Raw genomic sequence first — 24,052 nt, forward strand, 5'->3', positions numbered from 1 at the left:
ACTGTGGACATCTGTACCTCGTGTCTTTTTGCCCATATGGTGTCTTTGAACGTAATAAGATAAAGATTAAAAATAATTGAGAATGTCAGTTCAAGACAATAAACACCATCTACTGTATGAAGACCTTGTTTCTTTTCAATTTTTCCACAAACATGATTTATGCCCCCCAGGCCTTTGTGATAGATGATTTTTTAAAAGATATAAATCACATCTATATCACAAAGGACACTTGCATTGTTAAATGTGATCTAGCAGAGATAAATGACAATTAACCATAAATATTATTTATAATGTTTGGAATTGATAAAAATGTAAAATATATTGGGTTTTTTTTTTGTTGCATAAATTTTATTCCTGTATTGCTTCAAAATACCTGGATATATCTAATCCTTTCCATTCGGACTGAAACCCTCATTCCAAACGGTGGAATAATTATGAGTTTCTACCTGGGACTCCTACAGTTTTGCACAGACTGGATTTGATTCTGGGCAGTGGGATGCATCGCTGAACAGGTAAATTGTAATTTTAGCTAGTCAGACATCGATGAGCGTCTGAGGAAAGGAAGTGACTCTCCGAAACTGTCGATAAGGTCCTCTCCTCACGCCTCGACTTCAGCAACGCGTCTGTCTGAAACTCAGAGAGGAGGAGAGATGAGACAGAGGCAGCCTGGAATTAGAAGGCACTGGACTGTGCTGTTTACGGAAGCGAAGAGTTACGCCGCGTCTTCTTCCTCGTGGGATAAAAATAACCACAAAAAAGAACACTCCATCAGACGGGGATTTTAAAGGACACCGCGGGGGACGTCACCGATAAATACATAATGAAAATTATATTTACGTCACGTTTCAATTACTTTTATCATAACAATTATAATGAAATATTAGTAATAATAATAATAATAATAGTGTTGTTGGTGTTGTAATTATATAAACATTGCACTCTTAACCAGTTTGAAATACAACGCTTTCAGATTTCCCTAGCTTTCTCATTGAATCATTCAACTGTCAGTTCAAACCACTGAATAACCAGAGAGTTTTACTTAAGTCATTTGCTCTGTGCACAACAGCGACCCCTGCTGGCCACAGCCCAGTGCATATAGGAACAATGCAGAATTACCACACTGCAACACTCAATGCAGTTCGGGAGGGCTGAAGACAACCGCGCGCTCCCCTCCAAAGCTTATGCCTTTATTGTCAGTTCTTATCCCGCTGCAATCGACCAGTTGGCCTCCCTCACACAGACAGGAGTCGGAGGAAGACCCCTCGCGAGCAGCACAACGGACGAAACGCAACCGCCCGGCTGACCAGCAGAGGTCACTAGTGCATGATGAAACATTGTTACCTCAGCAAGTTCCAGCATCATCCCTGGCAGTTCAAACAGGAGCACCAATTCTGCAATGCCCTGTGGGGCTTTGCTGGGTCTGGTGGGGACAGTTGGTAAAAGTGCTCCATGGCAACCAGCGCTGATCGGTCCCGTTACCATAGTGATGAGAAAGACCAGACCCAGAGCCTGCTCTGGCCTTATGGGTGGTTGAGTCACTTTTGGCTGCCCTGGGTCACATGGCTAACATGTCTGTCTAACACGTGTCATCAAAATCAGGGGTTTTTCAAAACACCTCAATACCAAACAATAGTGCCTGTTTTATAGCATTGCAGTTTTTGAATTGCAATTTCATCTCTGTGTGATTTCACTGATTCTAGTTTGTCTAAATTGAAACATGTTGCAGTGAAAATATTTTCAAAAATAATACATTTTGCTGAATTTTACTGAATGTCGCTTGTAGTGTTGGTTTCAGCAAAGTAGAACATATGGCTCTTGAGATTAAGACCAGAGACTCACGTCTCCTGCAGGAGACAAAAATGAATCGCCAGGTCTTACCCCTGACTGTTTTTCCCATCCATGAATTTCAGCCCAACTTCTCTAATCCATCCTAAACGTAATAACTCAAGGGAATATAATTATGCTGAGGGTAGAAAGGTGTAGGAGGGCCCTTTGTAATTAGTTTCTGGTTTCTTGTGTGGTTGCCAAATCTGGAGAATGTGTGACAGGACAGGAGGTAATACAAGTGTATTAATTCCACTGGGAGCAATTTACACATACACATGTATGTGTACATGCACCTAACCATACACAATATATGGAAAGGTCAGACCTCTTGAAGCCTTCATGCATGCACATACTTCCACAAAGGGGGAAAAAAATAAGGAGAGACTCTCATCAGTGGGGGTGACCGTGTTTCATCGCTCACCAGCGACCCCTGCTGGTCAGCTGATCACCTGCCCGAGCGTTTACTCAAGCTGAACGCGAAAAAGTCCTGCTCTGACTCACGCCTGTGCAACTGGCGGACCGCAGAGCGAAACGAAGACGTCATTCGAGCGTACCTCTCGAACTGACACAGAAAAATTTAGAAATTAGCACAGCTTGTAAATGTAATTGGGCTTTCCTAATTGGGAGAAAAGGGGGAAATCATCTAAAAAAAAAAAATTAAAAAACCCTCTGCTCTGCTTAATAGCCTGGAGTGGGTGGATTTGATCACAGTAACTCTTTCTTGTCCATGTAACAGCAGTTATGTTAGACATTACGCATCAATTTCAAGTTAGTCATGATGAGTCTTTCCATAATGAATTATCCTTGAAACTGGAAGCGATTGGCTAGCCAGACAGTATTACTTGAAGTCCTTGAGCTGGTTCTGATTCCAGGCTGGTAACTGGGCAGCCAAAGGCATTCACAGAACTGATAGTTGCAGCCAAGACCTTGGGAACTGCACAACTGAGATATCAGTTAACTTCGGCTCAAGAGCCTGCTGCCGAATTCGGCTGACCTGGAACTGGTGACTGTGCCATGAAGCCCCAGTTTAACTGTCCTGTTTCTGGCCCAAACACCACACCATTGGCCTAGGCTCCTTCCAGCATGATGTAATATACGTATATTATTAAAACTGAGCACATTTGATGGGTTTCTTTCTTCTTTACCCTCTTTATACAGCACTTGTCTGCTAGTCTTCACAAAGGGATTTTCTAAAAACTCTAACTCAAATGCTGAAACACTGAAACATTCAAAGCATTTAATAATTACATTTATGATGTGAAGGGAAAAATTTACATTTAAAGTAAAGCAAAGCACACAATGTTAAAATGAGATGTGAAACCGTGCACGCTTCCGTGTATTTATATTGACCTCAGGTGAAGTATTCCATAGTCAGGACAAGTATTTTTTTTTTGGTTATTTTAAGCCTTGCAGATGGAACATTGGAGGGCACTACAACTAAGTTCAGCTGTGCAGTCAGTGTCTATAGCCATGTAGAACTTGAAAAGTCAGTCACGTCACTAAATCACTGGTGAATCAGTGCTTTTAAAGGTCAGTTCAAAAGCAGAGATGTCTGGGCCTCTCTCTCCAGCAGCCAGGACAGAATGCACCCCTCAAAGTTCTTTCCCTGACAACAGCCCCGACTGATGCCTCATCGCTACCTGTTTCAGAAGCATATAAAACGATAGCGCCAATGCCACAGGAGCCTGCGTTCCCCCCCCGGTACACACATGCCCACGGAATGTTCCATCGCTAGTCTGACCATACAGATAGTTCTTTTTCCCCCCTCCAAGCAATATCCATAAATAGAGGTGATGTCATAGCAAAGCTCCACGCATTCCACACTACAGGTACGCCGCACGGGAACTGAGGCCTCGGGATGCATGAGGACCGATTACCCAAAGCTGAGGAGTGTGCATCTGCTGAATACGAGAATCAGACTCTCGCACCACCTCTACTCCGGAGGAAAGCAGGCTTCTTCTTTTGCTCCAGGTTTAAATTCCTCTCACAATGTGTGGTGAGAGACGACTGAAAAGGTGGATCTCTGCTTTTCTTTTATTTCACTGGGGTGGAAAGAAGCCATATTACGTGATGGTACAGTACATAAGGCTGCCACGTTTCAAATAAAAGAGATAGAGATATTTCTAAAGGCTAAACTCAACACTGCCACCCGGTGGTCAACCTTTATACTCCATCTTTTCAGCACAAAAGTTCTATCCTAAAAAAATACATTAAAAAAAAAAAAGGGAAGGGATCAGCTGGCAGGGGAAGAGTGCTGCTATATTGCATATCGTGATTACAGGCCAGAGAGGGGTGTCAGTCATAGGTGGTGTTAGCCTGTCTGAATGGTTTCCAATCTGCCGGTTTGTGCTGCAGAGCGAGCTGCCATCGACGGGTCGCGATTGCACTTCCTGGAAACAGAGGACAGGGAGAAGTCGGATCCTCCGCCTGAGCTCTCCTTCATTACCGCCATTTTAAATTATTCATCACAAACCGCCCTTTGCTCTCACCGTACCAAATATATCAATTTGAACCTTCGCTGCAGGAAATTCATTTTTTTTAAATATATTTTTTAAGAAGATGAATAGATTTTCATTTCTTCTGAGCAGTTACTGGTTGAAGCACACCTAGGCTGCATTAGTAGCATGAAAATGTGGCTCAGAAAGTAAGACACCTCCACCCAGAGAGCTGGCTGTGATAGGGAAGGACCCTGTTGTTGCCCATTTAAGTTTGTAATGTGCACAATGATGGCCGCTGCATGTTGCTATACAAGTGCACCGTGAAAGTGTATGGGTGCTCTAAGAGAGGTTAACACACAGGACTGTTGGTTAGGTTATGAAACTTATCTTTGTTGACAATATAAATTAAACTTCCTGGAATCTGGACATGAACAAACACACACGCGCGCACACGCGCACACGCGCACATACACACACACACACACACAGACAATATAGTCAGAAGCAGCCAGCACAAATTTTAATCAGGGAGCAGCACACCCTCTCCTTCAAGGCCTTCTTTTTCCATCAACAAAAAAAAAAGAATTCTCTTTTTCAATTGATTTCGACCATAGCCAGGATCGGAGGTTTACAGCACGCGCTCAAATTTCTATCGGCAGAACCCAAACAAAGGATTCGGTAAGCCACGGCTCTCGGTTCGAGGAATCCGCAGAGTAATCAATTCAGCACGGAATCGGCCGCGGAAGAAGAAATTGCCCGAGCCCTCCGTTTCACAGGTCAGGTTTCCGTACCTCACGGGCAGACTAATTGGACAGGGTGTCGGGACAGGCCAATCAGAGCGCTGCGCTGAAAAGCTCATCATTCGCTTACCTCACAGTTGTGAACCCCAGGGAATGAGCTTAATTGGACGATCCCAGGATGCAGCCACGATGCAAACAGCTTCACCTCATGTTCTTAAAATGGGGGGGGGGGGCAACGTCCAAAAACATGAAGCTTTCCTTCCGCGTGCCTATGAAGATGCCCATCATTTCTGAGTAACAGAAACGGGCGAGGAAAATCTTATTGGCTTTTCTGCTTTTCCACAAGACAGACCCTCTGCCCATCAGTCAATCCTCAGAAGACCTGGTGCTGCCGGAGAATGGCTATCAGAGGGGAACACCACAGCCATTACGAGACTTACTCCACCTTCAGATTATTTCTGTTTTCTCACGGGACCAATCTATCACTTACATCTATATTAAGCAGCCAGGGCATCCATCAGCGAGGCCACTAACAGTGCCTGCAGAATGTGAAAATATGACTGGAAAGCCAGCAGAAAGGCAGGGACATTGTGATGAAAAGGTGCATTTACCTGCACATATGAACAGGTGGAGCGTAATTCAAGAACAGCCATCTGTGCCGTCATCTGAAACTATAATCTAGTGCAACATAATCTTCACCCCAGAGCATCATAAATTTTAACAAGGGCTGATCCATTTCAGGATTTTGTGCCAACTACTACTCTCAAATATTTAATTAATTCAATCATATCTTGATCTGACATTTGTATAAGCACCAGTTACAGCTGCAAACTGCAAGTGTATCCCAAAGATTTTGCTGCACTTAATTAGCGTAGTTTATAGAGATGTCAGACAAATAAAATCAAAATAACTGGTTGGAACATAACCCAGAATGCAGAACAGATCTCCAGGAGTGGAGTTGTGCACCACTGCTTCAGATCCTCAGATTTTTGCATAACCTCTCCCTCCACTAGATGGCACTTTACCCTTAAAGAGCCCAAATTTGGCGCTCAGTGTTCAAGGGGGCACAGAGAGTACTCATCCCACTGAATCCTAGACCAGCCAGTAACCTAGTTTAACCCTCTGTTGGCTGGGTGGGCAGTAGGCAACTAAACAATCACACAAAGCCAAAGCCAATCAGAACACTGCAAAGGGAGACACGGGTTTGAATCCCGGCTTTATCCGCGGAGAGACATGTCGAGGGTTGATGAACGCAGCGGTGTGGGGCGAGTGTCTGGCGAGAGGCTGTGCCAGAGACAGCGGCCTCGTCTGCGTCGCGCTCTTCCGACGTTCGCCGTGCGCCCTCCAAAGTAAACCGGGAGGACGTTGCCGGAATGCGTTCTGGCAGCCGTGCGGAATGCTGCAGGCTCTTCCGAACTCGGCGGGACGGCACAATCCAGCGAACAAACGGGACTCCCTGTTCCTGAGGCCTCCCCCCCCCCCCCCCCCCCCCCCCCGTGTCCCAGGTCTTCAAACGCGAAGGACTGACAGGACGCTGTCAGACTGTGTCTGTGACTTCAGAAACAGACTCGAGAGAATTTAGTCTAATCTGCACCAGCTTTTCTGTCACCACTGAAGGCACTTGCTCATCCAGTGATGTCACTTCAACGAAGGAAATAAAGCTGCTTCATCGTGCTTTTACACCAAAAACAGGAGATCTGCACAGAGAGAAAGTTTTGGTGCAGTTTATACAAATCCGTATTTGTCAGAAAATCACTGATATTTAAAAACGATCAGTGATTTTTGTGGTGCTCGCCACAAGCGGTGCAACCATGTTTCTTAGTCTGCTTTGGCAACTGTTCTGTACTCCACCAAATTCAGCTTCCAGGATAAACATGATAATTCACACAATGTTGACTTCAGATTGCCCTATATTTCTTTATCAAAGACAGTCATTTCAGTATATAAAATTGACTCTAATTTTAAAATAGATGTTTACATCTTTCAGTAAATAATGTCTTGTAAATATTCTTTCATGTCCTTTTCTTGTAAATTTCCCTTTTAAAGTTAGAACAAAGCACTCTGTTGCCACAGTAACTTTTGATCTTGCTAACTACTACCAAAATGTGCATTTTCAATTACATGAAAGGCTTCCTCTAAGAATCCATTAAGCCATTGCTAATTTGCCTGTGAGAACTGCCTGTTCTGTGCAATGCCATTACGGAAAGGTCTATTTATTACGGAGACTATTTATTCAGATGGGCCCAAAAACATCAGGCGTCCATTTTAAATATGAACATTAATAAATGAGCCGCATTTCCAGAGTCCTCACCAGTAGGCCTTTTCATAAAATGTGTTCTTTGCAGTCATTGTTGCTGTCGTGTCACCGTGGTCTTAAATAAAAGTGTTTTATTTTGGGTTTGCGAGCGCTTCGCACAAATTCAGACTAATATAAATATTGCACTGTGTTTTGGAGCTGGTGCGCAAACAGAGGAAGTGAGAAGAACCCGCGCTTCCTGGCGTTTACTCGTCAGAAGGGCCGGTTTTTTTTTCCGGTGTCCTAGATTGGTTAGCGGGTTTGCGACTGTGTGCCCAAATGAGCGGAGGCTGTCTGGGTCCTGTTTACGTACTGTCTGTCCCCAGTATCATTTTCCCCATTACACCAACCTGACCCCCCCCCCTCCCCCTCCCTCATAGCAACCTGCACCACAGACGTGTGTCATAGGCTCCGCCCACCACGCAGATGCCTCAGCGTCACGCAGAGCTCAGGAATGCCAGGCCTCTGGTGCTCGACTGTCACAGGTACGTCTGATCCCCAGAGCTCACTCTTCCTCAGCCTGACTTCATTTTGAAAGGTATCCCCGCAGCTGTCAATCATCGCAGCTGCAGAACCATCAGCAGAGGAGGCTGCTCAGGTCTTACCTGAGGGCCCGGTGACTCAGGGCTCCAGATCCCCCCCAGAGCTCCCGCAGTCTGTGGAGGACGGGCATCCCACTCTGCTGTTTTCACACTCCTGGAAAACAACAGCACAGAGAAATGAGTTTTTAACCCTTTCAAGATATCCCATGTGACCAGTTGCAGGCGAGCAGCGAGAGTCTCACCTCTGTAGTAACGGAACGACTGAAGTTCCTGTACCCTGCGATAGATTGGTGGCCTGCCCTGGGTGTATTCCTGCCTCTCGCCCATTGCACGCTGGGATAGGCACCCAGCATGCATTGGGCGAATATCTGGAATATCTGGTAAATCGTACGGCTCCAACTGAGATGTGGCAACTGCAACAGAGGCTACGATCCTCTGCTTTGACTGCCAGGATAATTCCCCATTACTGTACAGTCGAATAAGTAAACTACGTCCCTTCAAAGAAGCCATAACAATGCAAAGACATTAATATAAATAAATTACAGGCATTTAGAGGATGCGCTTATCCAGAGAGACTTACGCCACTTTTTACATTAAAATAATAAAGGTGTAATTTAGTGGAAAAGAAAAATGCATAAAAAACAAGTAGAAGTGTCTCAGGAACGTGTTTGGAAGTATGATGACATATATTACATATATATTAAAGGAAATGTGCCACTGCTGTTTGTAGAGGTTTGCGGTTCACTCATAAATATAAGGACAATTGTAGAAATCCCTTGATAAAGGAAAGGACTTCAAAAACATCAATTTGAATGCTATTATTCTGGTGTTTTCACCATCACAATCACCTATTGTCAGTGTCCTGCACACGGGCGAGTGGGTGTAGAGACACACACGCATTTGCCTCGAGATAGGACGGAAGACGTGGGCTTGTGCTCAAGGTTTTTGACGCAGTGTCTTTATCTCTCGAAGAAGAACAAAGACCTTCTCTGCACTGCCAGTGTTTATTTTCTTTGCTTCAGCCAATGTGATTAAGAGCGAGCAACTTTGGCAGTCGGGATTGTTGTGTTCGCTGGCCTGTTTTACTGGAAAACAGCGTGCGTCTTCGCCCTTGTCTGCATGCGGTACAGTCGACTGAACATCACCGGGACAAACAAACAAACCCAGGGATTGTGTTCCGTACGGCAAGAGTAACGTTGGGTCGAGTTCAGCACCGCTTCCCAAATTCCCTGCCAAAGTGGCACATCGTAACTTCAAACAAATCCGCCCCTTTCCCAAGTCTCTCTATTTATCTCCTCTACACGCAAGGAGTGTCGTCGGTCATGGAAACGCACAATGTGTTTTGGAAAGCCAAATTTTTTTGTTTTTAAGTCTCTCGCAGTGTTGATACAAAGGAGAATGTGTTGGTGTGGTCGGCCTCCCACCGTTTGCTGTGTACTCTGGCAAACACGCTAAACAACGTGCGCTGAAATAATGTTATTTCAGGAGACAAAAAAAGCCATTAATACCTACTAAATGAAAGAACATCTGGCAATCACAGAATCATGTCATGTGTCAGGAATCCTGGATTAATTGTTTCCCAAATCTTCCCAGAGTACTGACATTACAGGCATTTAGCAGATGCTCTTATCCAGAGAAACTTACAACTTACATAGAATTGTAACATTTGAACAGCTGGATATATACAGAAGCACTGCAGGTTAAGTACCTTGCTCAAGGGTACGACGGCAGTGTCCTACCCAGGAATCGAACCTGCAACCTTTAGGTTACAAGCCCAGTTCCTTACCCATCATACTACACTGCTGCCCTGTGCTCTACAACTGCAGCCAAACTCTCATACGTTCTCTTAAAGGCAGAGCACTTTGCAGTTAGATTGATTAGCAGCCTTAGATGGTCACAGTGTGTCTGCACCTCGTCAGTGCTCACTGTCTGTGCTCGGTCTGTCACACCACTTCTGTCGCTCTCCGGTTTGGCAGCAAAAATGGAAACAAGACGACGTGCCAAGCAAGCTCAGCCTTGCGCAAAACTGCCAAGTGGTGACAGAGTCATCTTTTAAATAAAAAAAACCTCCAGAATGCCTTTAAAGAGGAGGGAGTGTAGTTACATTAAGTTGAAGTTTAGTTTGTGCATATGCCCTTAAATAAAGTGACATAATGTGCGCAGTCCAAACAAACGCTTTCTCTGGGATAGGTTCCAGAATTTGATCATCCCCTTTTCTTAAAAAAGAATATATATATATATATATATTTTTAAATCTGATTTTGCTTGATAGTTTTATAGTATATTAATAATATAGCAAGTTAAAATACTGCAAACATTATACATGGAGATCAAAGGATAGTTTTACACAGAACATGCAACACTCTTCACAAAAGCAAGGAGATGTGGATGAATTTCCTACTTTGACCTTTTCTCTAGCAAATTCAGAGTTTGTGTAATCTGGTCTGATGGCACGGGTAGTTGTCCTGGATGTATTTAGCAATTTGCATTGCTGTGTTTGGTTAAGGGTTACCCTTGATGGAAAGTGATCCATTATTCGGATGGAATTAAAACCCAGCTATGCAACTGTGTATTGCAGAGAAAAAAAAATAATTACAAGTCACAGATGACAAGGTTTCCAGCAACACAAACGGGCATCTGAACACATGCACATGAATGAACGATCGTATCAAGCTTTCTAAAGAAGTGTTAAGGCATCGGGCATCTGACGACCGTGTAAGAAAACGGAATCACCACTTTTACGACCAATAATTTGGGGTGTTATAAAACCAGGTAAGGAAATTACATCGCACACGCAGAAGTACGATGTTTGCACGAAAATAATATCTAAGCATGCTTACCTATAACGCTGTTTCTAACGAATCTAATCTAAATGGCGAAAAAGAAAAAAAGATGGCAAATCAAAGTTTTCTGCTTGCGTTTCGTACTTTCGTATACGCATATATACTTACTAAGAAAACAGAAATAAGTTTCAAACACTGCTCAAAGGATGGATAAACCTCCCGGCGCAACTCAACTTCTTGCTTGTATTCGCCACTTATAGTGGACCACGCCTGGAAGCAAGGTGCGCATTTTATGGTTTCCGGTTGCCTCGACGTAGGTGTTGCTCATCTGCAATCAATCAGTCTTGCAGCAGGCTCTAATGAAAACAGACAAGAGGGCTGGGAGACGTACAGATGTGCAAAATGACGTAACACCACCAACACCATCTACTTACAAATACAGGGGGAGATAATATGTATATATGGTCAGGATTGTCGGTATTTAAAATAATCCTAGTTAATGCTGCATTGTTCTAACTTTCAGTGACCCGTGTTAATTGCTTGCCATAGGTTGTGTACATCAAATAGACCAGTTGCCAGGGCGATCACTTCTAGAGCAATGGGGACCTGGCATTCAGGATAATTCAGCATCTGTGCACAGTGACACGTACTTGATAGAATCAGACAAACTGAAGTAAGCTTTGTGTTGGCAGGGCTAATCTGACTCATCAGTCTGATTCTCCCAGTGATTGTGAGCTGCTGAACATCAGTTTGGGGTGGGGGGGGGATAACTGTCCAAACAAAAATCCACTATTCCTCTAAGATGACCCGGAGGGCGGACTTAGCGAGCTGCATTCGTTCTGCCCAAGAGAAAACGCCGCCAAGGTAGAGAAAGGGCACGACAGAGAAACGTAAACAATGGCAGCCGCCAGACGCAAAACATCTGCTCTCATTTCTCGACATCGTTCCACAGCCGTTGACTCACCGCTGTTGCCTAGCTACGGGGGTCGGCCGGACGGCAGCACCCGGTCTCATTAATTCGGGGCCCTTGTGCGGTTCCTCGCTCGCCCCGGCCCACTCGAGGTTTGTGTACCGGGAACACCGCACGAAGACGGTTCGCACTTCGCGTGTGTTCGTCGCCACCCCCAGAACGCAGTGCTGATAATGGCCGTGTGTAAAGACTCACGGGGCAATTAGAACCACAGGCATTAAAGTGTGGCTGGAGGACTCACTCGGTTCAGGCACCGCACTCACAGCCTTGGAATCTGGACCATGCCAATGCTGATCATAACTGGCTGCTCCACTGGGCGATGTGCAGTTGGTGACAGCATTGCACTGCATATGGAAAGGTTCAGTCGGTTAGGAGTCTGTCATCGCTATCTAGCGACCCCTGCTGGCCGATCGGGTGCCTGTGGACTGCATGATAAAAGCCGAGTGATAAAAGGTCTTCCTCCGACTCCGCTCTGTGAGCTTAGCTGAAGTCTGTGGTGTGAAAAGAAGCAGCTGGTGACACCGCGACTTTTGGAAGAGCACCACAGATCCCTGCGCTCTTCTGACATGGATAGCGGGGTTCGTGGCTGTGGTTGCAGATAACTGAACATTCCAAATTAGGGCGGGAATTGGTTTTTTACAGCTCAATGTTGGACGCCAAATTTATATTAAAAAATAAACATATAAATTATAATTTTTTTACAAGTGTGGCTGGGTTGTAAATATGTGTGACATTTGGAGTCCAAACCCTTGCAGTTGGGAGTGTCCTGACAGAATATGGTATGCCAATCTGGTTCATTCTTCAAAACAAGGACTGATGACCACAAAAAAGCACTTTAGGTCAGAAAGTCACTCTGCTAAAACTGTGCGTCTCCATTTGCTCTGTTCTACTGAACCAAGTAACATGCTTCTCCACAAATGGGTTGTGCAACTGCAGTGTCCTACCCAAAAATCGAACCTACGACCTTAAAATAACGAGCCCAGTTCCTTACCCATGATACTGAAGTGGTGCAGGTTAAGTACCTTGCTCAAGGGTACAACACGAGCATCCTACCCAGGAATCGAACCCGTGGGGTTGTAATCTTTAATTTACAAGACCAGTTCCTTACCCATTACACTACACTGCCTCTTTCCCCTCCTGGCTTTCATTCACAGTGCTGGAGCCGTCAGACTCCTGTTTTGTGCTGCAGAGTTCCCAGAAATCAGGGGAGGAGATGTTATCTGGAGGAGTCTGCATCATCCAGGAGATGACCTCACAGGGTCCTGCATCTTCTGGCTCTTTTTCCCCTTTTTTGCCTAAAATTCAGAATGCCCAAACAAGCTCATGCTGCAGTGGCCATTGTAACCTTCTCTTGGGAGTGCGCAAACAACAACCACATCACCCCAGAAATTTGGGCTCGTACGGACACGAGTCAGAGGAAAACCCCTTGTCTGCAGCTTAACAGGCAAATCTGTGGACGCCCGATTGACCTAGGCAGCTAGTGTGGGGGGGGGGGGGGGTCACTGGTACATGATGGGACATGGTCATCCTGGCTGACCGAAACCATCCGATTTCTGGGGCAGGGGAAGAGCTACTTATTTGTTTGGGCCGGTTTGGATTTGATACCAGTCTGCAAGGCTCATCTGTTCACTAGAACAGTGCGTTAACAGGATGCGCCACTCGGCAGCCATCCCCCTAACTGTTTTTTTAAAGCTATTTTCCACTGTCTTTCGTGGTATGATCCACGTCACACTAAAGCCTCCCATTTACATGAACTTTGCCACTTGGTATTTACCCCCTTAACTGCTCGGTTAGGTGGTAGATCTTCGGAAACCCGCGATCGCTGACGGAATTCCTCCCCGTTGGCGTGCCCCCGTTAGCCTGGTTTACGGCGCCATTTCGCTCCTATGTTTATTACCACTAGGAGGTTCTCCGCGGGATTCATTATGTTGTGTCTCCTAATGTGCTCCTGCGCTGTTTTTACAGTGAATTATCTTGGCCTCGTGCTGCGGTGTCTCTCAAGAATGTCCTCCAGGCTACTCCCCAGTAATTATCTCTGCTTCGCGGTCAGGCTGTAAAAACTCTGCGGCTGGACGAAGATCACACCGCAAAGCCACTGTATCGTAGACGGCCATCTTGCAAGCAACACTTTAAGATGAAAAATTTTATTGCCCGACAGTGAATCCTCCATGAAGCACATGTAACTTCAACTCAATTCAAATTCATTTGTATAGTGTCACAAAGAGGCTTTACAGTGGAATTTGGCAAAAAAAAGAAAAAAAACAGGCCTGTCAACACTGCTGTAGACTTGCCAACACTTTTATTGACATGCTATCTTTATAATAAGTCAAAAGCAGAAGTTGCAGAATGCCATATGAAGACTGATGTAACACATATTTATGTGTTACAGTCAGGCCTCTCACTGAATCCCAGGGGGTTTAGCCCTGTAGAAATGCTTTAGAATGAGCCCTCAGGGAATATGTTTTTATTGTGGTAATTAAGGCGTTGTGCAATGGATGCATCAAGATTTTTATGAAAATTGCAGAAAGAATATCTGATAGGTGCATCTTCTGTCTGCTTTCCTGCCTGTTTGAAAGGACCGCGCCGTGTAAAATCAAAGCAAGGAACACAAAGTCACTTGTGTCTTCCAGCAAATTGAGTGATGGCCATTGTAGCTCGTGCTTTATCTAAGATCTGCAATGGCTGCCAGTGAACATCTTTTAACACGCATTTCTGGCACATTCACGACCGAGTGCTCTGGGCTTGCGGAAGATTAATTCGCGGCAGACATGAGAACTGGACGAACATTTGCCACAGGCCTGTTATGGGACATTCATATTTCAGCAGGACACGTTTGGCAATGCACAGTTATGACAAGCGATGCGACACAAGTTACGCAATTCCGTTGGCTGAAGGGACGATACCGTTGACAGAAACCTGTGGTTTCGCATGTAGGTAAAATAGACTTTTCCTGGCTTTCTTCTAACACTCATGGTATGTGTGTGTGTGTGTGTGTGTGTGTGTGTATGGCAGTGGCCAGTGTCTGGGAAGATGATAAGATGTCACTCACCCAGCAGGATATCAGACCAGCATGTGAAGACTAACATGTGGTTCAGAGTGGCCTATCATAGAGCACGGCTCACTTTGCTGTTTTGGACAGAGCAGACAGAGCGCGTCATACTAATGGGAAATAATGAGTGACTCAAAGGGCGGGATTTTCTAGAAGAAGCCCCTAATAACCTGGCTGGAACTGACACATCCAAACTAATCTGAGATCTGCGCTGAAATCTGACTGTGACTTTCAAGGCCCAGCCCGGCCTCTGCTATTGACAGGCTCCACTCCACATCGAAGTGGCTGGGTGTGTTTCTCTGACTCACGGTGTGTAGGGGTTAGATCACTGGATCTCTGAGGCCAGGGGGGTGTTCGTAGTGCATTTCCAGCATATTTTCACGGTCACTCTTCAGGGCACGGGTCTGTATAGCCGTACAGACGTACTTCCCTCCTTTTAATTTACGCGCGTCTTTATTTTCGCTGATTGTTTTAACAGGTGGAAGGGTCATGTGACAGGCTTTACTCCGTGGCGACAGCGCGTGTTTGCGAAAGAGGGAAATGCCGGCCGAACTGTAGCATCCGATCCCTTCGCGTTTCAGTTTTCATGTTCATGTTTTCTTTCCGCTTTCAAATCCTTTTTAAAAAAAAAATATCCTTGGCGTCGCCGTTTGAGCTTTTGCGTCTTTGCGGTTTTCCGATTAATGTTCCCGGTCTGGGGATCTCCGATGTGCGGAAGGGGCGGGGGCCGAGAATCGAGGGTTTATGCGTGCCGCACGCGTGACTCTGGGGCCAGCGCACGAGTCCGGAATTCTCCAGGGCGACGGGTAGTTCTGGAACTCCGTCCTTTTTCAGCGCGCTAATCCGCTGGTGTGTTTGTTTTTCAGCGTGTTTGAGAGATGAGGTTTTCGGGCTCGCTGGATGTGATTCGAGCCTTCGGCCCCCATCAAAACAGATGATAAGGCCTTCAGGGGCTACGCTGAATCTAATTTTCAACTCTCTCTGAATAAAAGCAGAGAAAATAGCATTAGGATTAACACTGCATTTTAACAGTCCTGTGCCTTTTTTTAGAAAGCGAGTTCAGTCTTAAAACATTTGTTTCAAACGTTAGGCTAATTGGCCTGCCCCAGGAGAAAATTATGTTGTAATATGCATAAATATTCTGCATATTAAATTACACTACAAAATTGCATGGATGAAACTACAACCTTTTGTAGAATTGAATGTTTAAATAGTGACATTTAAAAATGGGCTGTACAACCTACCTTTGGTCTAGAATGGCATTCACAGCATAAAATAAAAGCCTTGTTTTAACTTAGGTCATTTGCTGAGGTTCCTGACACACCTTTGAGGAGAAGAATGAAAACAAGGATTTTGACAGAAAGGTATTCAGACATGAACAGTATAGTTCTATGCAACAATCACACTCAAAGTTCACCAGAAGGCTGGTTTATTAGTGTTTTCCAGGGCCTAGTACACTGGAGTCCAGTCAGCCACCTTCGACTTTATATAACCAACAATGGGGCCGTTTTTTTATGTGCGTTTGTGAAATTGTCTACAAGAATGACAAGATGTTTTGTTTTTAGCGTTTAGGTATTAAGAGTATTGCCATGGGATTTAAAAATTGGACCATGTAGGATGTTGTTAAATCCAGGTTAAAGCCAGTTTATATTATAGTTTTATATTTACCACATACATGTTTCCATAGTGTGTGGTTTAGTAATATTACATCATAGCACTGCAACACAATGTCTCCAGATGTTGTACAGAGGTATAGCTGCTTTTCAACAGCAAATTGGCAGAACTAAGTGCTGCTGTGACAAAGTTAAACACGTTATTAACAAAGAGCTTTTCTGGAGATTAGCTCAGCCAGAAAATCATAAATTAAAGACACGCTTTTAATTCAATTCAAATTTCATCACTTCACAGCTTATAATATAAAAGGTCCGAACATACACTTTTATTGGCCATGAGCAATGTTGGTACAAACTTTGTTACTGTTAGAACCATTCACGCAGTCAACCGAGAAATCAGTCAAGGTCAGTTAGAGGACACAAACAGCCCCGTTCTCTGTCCTCCTTTCCCAAGCAGGGGTTGACAGTATTTTCTTTGCAATCAGTTCTGACTGCCGTCTATAGCTCCAGCAACAAGAGAAGTACCCTGATAGGCTTTCACAGAGCTGGGGCCTGAACTTTGACCCCTGAGACGGCGGGAGAATTCCTGGGAGAGCAAAAGCACCCACGTTTCTGCGCCCCCTGTCTTTGAGGAGGGGTCAGCGTCGGTCGAACCCGGGGGGGCCATCCAGGACCTCACCAAACTGCTGGCACAGCTCTTACGTTCCTTCATGGGAGTCTGGGCCAATACATCCATTCACACTCTCATGTTCTGACCGAAAGCTGAGTCTCTGTCTGTGTTCCTGTCAGACATCGCTGATTAATCGACCGCATTGCAAACACATGCTGCTAATGAACTGAGCGGGGCGAAAAGTAGCATGTTTTGAATATGAGTCTGTCTGAGTGAACTCACGGCTTAACACTCAAAACATAAAACATATTGATCCCAAACTTATTGTTACCATATGCGTCCCTTAAAAGCTCTCCAGTCAGTGCATCTCTGCGAATCAGCCGTTTTCGAGAAGCCACAATTAGGCCAGCGTTACGTCACGGTTAAAAGAAAATGCCAACGTTCGCAGGCGTGCCATTTGTGGTCGTGTCTGTTGGCAACGGATCACCTAGAGAGGTTAATTCTATCGCGGGGGCTCAAGATCGAGGAGTCGGGATGGAAACTGTAAATCACAGTGGGGGGCGGGGGGAGTTAATTAAGGCCTCATTGGAACTATTAGATCAGTGGCCTGCATCTTATTTACATTCTCTCAGCTTTCTGTTTTCCACATGGGGGGCGGGGGGAGGGGGATTCACCACATGTCTCCTGTGGCTCCTGCGTGTAAATTTCAGGCCGTTCCAGATTTTTAGGAACTCCTGGTCCTGGCTCCAGTCTTGCTGGATCGTATTGATCTGCAGCACCAGCCCTGACCTGAGTCAAATAATTATTTGAGGTACTTTAACCCTTCAGACATCAGTGAAATTCCTGCAGGTTACTGATAATGTCACAATGTGACAGTATTTACACCAGTATTCACAATAAAATACCTTTTTTTAAATAACTGACAATAAAAAATAATCCACGGTGTGGTGGTCGATGAGGAGATGCACACACTCTGCAGACCTAAGGAATTTGTTTTTTGGGTGTACCCACCAGAATGCATGCGCTTGTAATTACTCACTTAAATCAGTTGAGATTACAGTTGCAATATGAGCTTAGTGCTCTGTTAGCTATTTATTAGTTGGGGAAGAGAAAAAGTTTCTGCTGCTGGAAATGCAATGTGATATATTCACAAATAAAATTAATTTCGATGGAGCAAAATTAGTTTTTTTATGCCCTGAGCAGTAATGCAGGAAACACTAATGTGTGAAATGTCTTGAATGGGAGGAGTTTCAGAGAGAGAAAACCTCATCACATCACATTGGTTTCAGCAACAGACACGACTTCGCTCAAGAGTCACATGGTTGCGCCAGGAGTTTTTTTTTCAAAACTGCAGTCAGTGTAGATGTGGGAACATAAATTATACTCTAGCAAAGCCTTATTTTTTTAGAGAAAATGACATCTCACCCCTTTTAACCTACCAAAATAATTTAAATTTGTCGTACAATCGCATGTACGCTCTTAATAATGCGGGTTTGGCACCGATTTAAGAAGCTGCACAAACATAAACTAACCACCAGTTCCCAGGCAGATAATTCCAAGGGTCTGCTTCTCATCAGTTGTCCAAGGATCCCTCTTATTTAGTGGAGGAGTGGTAGACCTCAACCGAACAGAGTAAGCTTCATCTGTTAGCTCTACAGGCCATAGCATTAAAAACCAGGGAAAGGTCCTTCTCTCACGCTGTCCTCTTTATCTATCGCTCTGTTAGCTCATGCTTATAAAAATGAATACAATTCATTGCTTATCAGTATTTTTATATGAAAATATATATAGAAATATTCCAGGGGATGAATGTCATTTATTTGTAGTGAAATCACAGGTCCAATTTAATATGCCAGTCATACTACTTCGACTATTACTGCTACTACTACTACTGCTGCTAATGCTACTATTGCTGCTGCTGCTACTACTGCTGCTGCTACTACTGCTACTAACTCACAACAGCAACAACAACAGACTGACTGGCTGTTAAGATCTTACTGCCCTAAATCTGTGTATAGTTCAGATAGATGCACTCACTCTTAATATTAAATGAATGTGTTCCCTTATTCTTTCTACAGTACTTTTGGATAAAGTCATTTGGCCCAAAATAGTTTTAAACAGGGCTGAGGGTTGTATCCAAGAATAGAATGTCTCAATTTACACTTTCCATAGAAATACTTTTCTTCTATAACAAGAAGAAACCTTTTTTTGACGGAAGGTTACATCACAATTATGCAAGTTTTTTTTTCTTCCTTTTGTTATTTAGCATTCCATCTTGATCTGATTCAGCAGTGGTGAAATGGCCCCTTTTACAAATAGTAGTGTCCTTAAAAGGATATGTGTGTATTCAGTCTTGAAGGTCACTGGGAACAGTTCACAGAAAATATTAAACACAAAGACCGTTGTTTAATGTACCACGATTTACCATCAAGGGGGATTTGTAATCGGTAACGCCAACCCAACTCAAGAACTTTTCCTGGCATTCACTTGAACAAAAACCTTGTTTTGAACCCTCATTCGATTTATAGGTTAATCTGCAGCAGTAATGTAAACTGTTGATAATATATATTAATACAGTACAGCTAAGACTTCAGATTTTAATAATAAAGAAGTTAAGGATGTATGAAGTCTTCTGGGTTGTTCTTTTTCAACGTATTCTTGACTGACCTCAAAATATAACTATATGTGCAAGGAAAACATCAATTGCAGGGCATTCAGCTGGGCAAAGTCGGTAAATGTTCTCCGATCCCCAGAACAGCAGATCACATGCTGGTCGACATTGAAGGACACTAAATATGCAGAACCAATCACACATCAGAGAGGCCTTCAGTAATTAAGAATGTTGATCTACACAGAGTTGAGTGAGCATTACGTTACATTATGTTACATTACATCACATTACAGGCATATAGCAGACACTCGTATCCAGAGCAACTCACACAGCTTTTACATAATATCATTCATACAGCTGGATAATAAAGCTGTTTAGCGACAGCATCAGCCCTGGAAATGACACCTGCCCCCCTTTAGGTTACCAGCCCAGATCCCAGCCCATAATACTACACCGGCACTCACAGTACTAATAAGCAAGAGGTGCTTTAATAAGCCCTTTGCCTCTGAATCTTCTGCGTGACTGTGAGTTTTTCAGACCATGCCTGTGGGGCCTTGTGAGTCGAGGAGAGCTGATGCTTCTTACCTGTTCCATTCCCCTCAGTGTACACGGGCTTACTCACGGATGGTCTGCGAAATTGGGGGAGCTCTTGATCCCGCATTCCGGGCATTTACACCCCCAAACTCCAGCGATCCTGACGAGAACGAGGCCCGGCGTGTTCCATGTTTTATTTTCCTGGAAGTTTTGCGGTGATGAATCACCGGGAGCGTTAACCGAAACCAAAGACGTGAGATTCCTGAAACTGTGTCTCGAGAGCGTCTGCTGAGGTCAGCCGAATCTCACGCAGATAAAATACAGTTTTTTAAACTGTAATAAACTAGCCTGCATTTACAGACTGGAATATATATATATCAGGTGAGTTCATCTTTATGGAGGTGGTACAGCAGCCAGTCACTTTAAATGGCACTATTGTTTATTTGTCTTATGACTTATGAAGAAGAAAATCCTCTTTGTGCTTTGTTTCTATTTTAAATTATTTAACGTTTATCAAAGGAATAAGACATCTAAAGGGAAATAAAAGAAAAAAGTACAATAAAACAAACCAGGACTGCCAACATAGGCGAAAAAAGCAGTTTCTTATACGCAAAGATTACACTATTATTTTTTTCTTCTGTCATTTTTTTTTCCTATTTTAAATTTATGAAGTAAAGCTCCCTCTGCCTTTGTTTATGTTTGTAGTTTTAATGGTGCTTTTAGTGTGCTTCACATCTTTATGAAATATGTATGCAGATAATTTTGGGAGCAGACACTTGGTTAATGTTCTGTCTATAGGCAATGGCGAACCCATACAGTTAATGCAATGGTGCAGACTGACCTAAATATATATGTGCAAAGTTTTATGTTCCCCAGTGGGAAAAAAGAAAACGACTCTTCGTGGAATAAAAGTTAATCTTGTTTTACAGCCGGCTGTCCCGGGCCACTTATGATCTGAACAACGAGGGATGAATGCTCTGTGGTGCTCAGACGCTGAAAACACTGCTCCCAGAAGATGGCGGTTTGGCGGTGGGGAAGTAATCCCGCGCGAGAACACTTTCGTGCTAAGTGTTCGTGCTAAGACATCTGCCCTCAGCCGGTCAAGTGTAAATCCACGGGTGCGAACGGATCACATGATATATAGGACTATAAATCAGCAAGCGTGAAGTTCGCAGTGAAATAGGATACAGTGAATATCCCGGCTTAGCCGCTGGGTCACGTGTCGCGGTAAATATGTGCATTTCAGTCAGTGTTGTGTTTTCTGAGTGCTGAAGTTCATACACAGTCAACCCCTACACCCTGGGAGAAAAGACTGGCCAGTGTCTTATATTGGCAGTTAAGACAGTGGATGCAGTTTGAGCCTGGTTATGGATATGATACAGCTGTGGATAAAGTTTTGGAACATTAAAACTGTCATTAAATCATCTTGGAAAAAGTACACTTTTCAGACAGAAGCCTCACAAATCCCAGATCTCATATTTTCTCGATTAGTTTTAGTGTTTCTCCCTGGGAGGAGAGGCTAGGCTACGGTGAAGACTGTACTTCTGAATCGCTTAATCGGTTCACTATTCTTATTTTTGGAGCAAAATTTGCCCTTGCTCTTCCTGCAACCTCGGTCTAGTGAATAAATAAATTGCAGCATTTGTAAAGCTTTGCAATATTGCAGCGGCTTAAGGTTGTAATTAGGCTACGTAGCGAAACGTATCCATCCTCTGTCTCCTTGCCAAAACCCAAAATTGCGCGTTCGCCCCACAGTCTCTGCTGACTAAGACGAGGCTCGGTGTTCTCTCTGTGGCCACAAACGTCCCAAAGAACCGATCGTAATGTCTTAGGGGGAGAGGGGGCTCACATTTTTTCCATCCTTTGAGTTTGGTGTTGACACCATTATTATACGATTGGGACCCATTTTATTTGCTGTGATGGATCCCTTATTGCATTTCTGCTACATTCCATTCTACCGCTACTTTACACAAGGCCAGTGGAGGATGGGCTCCCCCTCTATAGCTGGGTTCCTCCCGAGATTTCTTCCCATTGGGGAGTTTTTTCTTGCCACCGTTTGGGGTTTTTCTCCCCACTGGGAGTTTTGTTTTTTTACCTTATGTGCATGCTATTTGGGGGTTCAGGCCTGGGGTTTGCTCTTTTTGTTCTGTTTCTTGCCTTTTTTTCTGCTACTCTCTAAAGTGTCTTTGTGACAGTTCTCTGTAAAAGTGCTATACAAATAAAATACATTTTATTTGATTATTAAAGCTTGAAAGATTTGATGCATAAATGCAGTAGAAATCCTAAGTCATGCTGACTTATCCTAGAACTGGTGCATGAGGCCTCCACAAGGAACTGCCATCTCATCCTGTCCTGGATCACTTTGGTCTTCCCTATCATCTTCACCCCACTGGCATCCAGTACAAGGCCTCGTTTGAGATTGACTGTACTGTCCTCCTCCAGCTACACCCTTTTTTTGGCCATGTCTTCCTGGCTGCATCTGTCCCGTTATGTCTTGATTTTTGTCTGGAATACTTCACTAAATAAGAGAGGGGGGTGGTTCTGGAAGCAGACATCTCCATATGTATGTGGGGAAAAAAAACATGTGGTCATCAAAAATTTTTCAAAGGACTACAAGTCTGCCCATCGATAGAAATTGTTTTGTACATATTACAAAGTGTCCATTCTGACTTGGACGCAGTGCACAAACTGGTATGAACAGCCACGGGCTGGTGACTGCTGCAGTCAGAATGTATCTGCAGCCTCTCGTCCAATACGATTTGTTCCCCTGCATGAAGCGGATATCCCAGAATTCAAAGACCATGTTGTGTTCATTAACTCCCCACATGAGCTCGGAGAGGGACAGCCTCTGTGTTTCATTAGGGTGTTGAAATCCTAATAAATTCCATCGCCGCTTTCCCCTGCCAAGAGTAACAAGGGACTGTTGAGGAAGTGTGATTATCTGTGCTGTCCTGTACCCTCCCTAAAAATCTCCCAAAATTCCTGAGTTACCTTGAGGAGGGCTTTCTGGGGTCCTCGTTCACTCTTTTAGAAATGTTTAAGGATGTATTTTCATGTGGCTTTATGAGAATGGGAATCATATGTAATCACAGAGGTTTATGGAGATGCCTCACTCTTATGAGTGAGTGAGTGAGTGAGTGAATGAGTTTCACATAATCCATAGCTCACATACTGCATAATACTAAACTGAGACGTTATCAATGTTTTATGAATATGGACATAATTGTGGACAGTGCCAAGATGGTAGAGGTCTGTAAGTTGACTACAAAGTGTCTCTAATGAATTACCTGACCTTTGACCCTAAACCTAAGGTCAGCAAATTGATATCAGATTACCTGCGCTGCATGCTACATTAATATCAAACATCTGTGTTGTGTTAGTCGGTCCCCTAGGTGTTGGAAGCCGCTGTGCGGAGGGTATACGGTTTCTCAGTTGGATAGCATTAATCTGCATCTCGTGAGCTGCTCAAGTGTTGGGTATTCCTTACTTAGGCCATAAAGATACAGACCAAGAACAAGGCCTGGGATAAACTGACTGACTCGAATGAACCATGGGCCACAGCCATTAAAGGTTCTCAAAGGGAAATCCAAGCTTTACTGTGGCGTTGTTTTTCCACTAAGTTTATTCAACGGGTGTTTGGAGGACCGGATGTGGGCTTGGTGAGCTGAAATGTCTGCATGTTCTGGTGGCAGAAGGGATGATGTTCTGGTTCCTTCTCACCCAAAGGGGTGAAAGGTCAGAGGCTTCACAGGATTCAGGACAAGATTCAGAATGGCCCACTGGGGATGGGCATCAGAGCATGATAGAGTACACTGGGAAAGGAGTGGAACGCACTAACGCTGGTTAAACTGGAGTATGAGGGGAATCCTGGAGTGGAGTCTCTGGGGAATCCTGGAGTGGAGTATTAGGGGAATCCTGGAGTGGAGTATTGGGTAATCATTGGTTAATTAAAATAAGGATAAGGGGTCAGAAAGTAAAAGCCCTGTCATGTGTTTCTTCCACCCACGAGCTCAGCAGGCTGATTTCACTCATGACTACT

General features: G+C 44.1%; 1 long non-coding RNA gene across 1 annotated transcript in view; it reads right to left on the reverse strand.

Annotated features, from left to right (window-relative positions):
• LOC135256076 (uncharacterized) overlaps nt 1-10,880 on the reverse strand; it is a 31,846-nt gene extending 20,966 nt beyond the window's left edge. The window contains exons 1-2 of the long non-coding RNA XR_010330362.1: nt 10,795-10,880; nt 7,907-7,997 (exon numbers count right to left, since the gene is read on the reverse strand). This is a non-coding gene — a long non-coding RNA (uncharacterized LOC135256076). The remainder of the gene's footprint in view (nt 1-7,906; nt 7,998-10,794) is intronic.
• Nucleotides 10,881-24,052: the final 13,172 nt, after the last annotated feature.

The sequence above is a fragment of the Anguilla rostrata genome, chromosome 5, assembly GCF_018555375.3.
Source record: "Anguilla rostrata isolate EN2019 chromosome 5, ASM1855537v3, whole genome shotgun sequence".
Taxonomy (NCBI): Eukaryota; Metazoa; Chordata; class Actinopteri; order Anguilliformes; family Anguillidae; genus Anguilla; species Anguilla rostrata.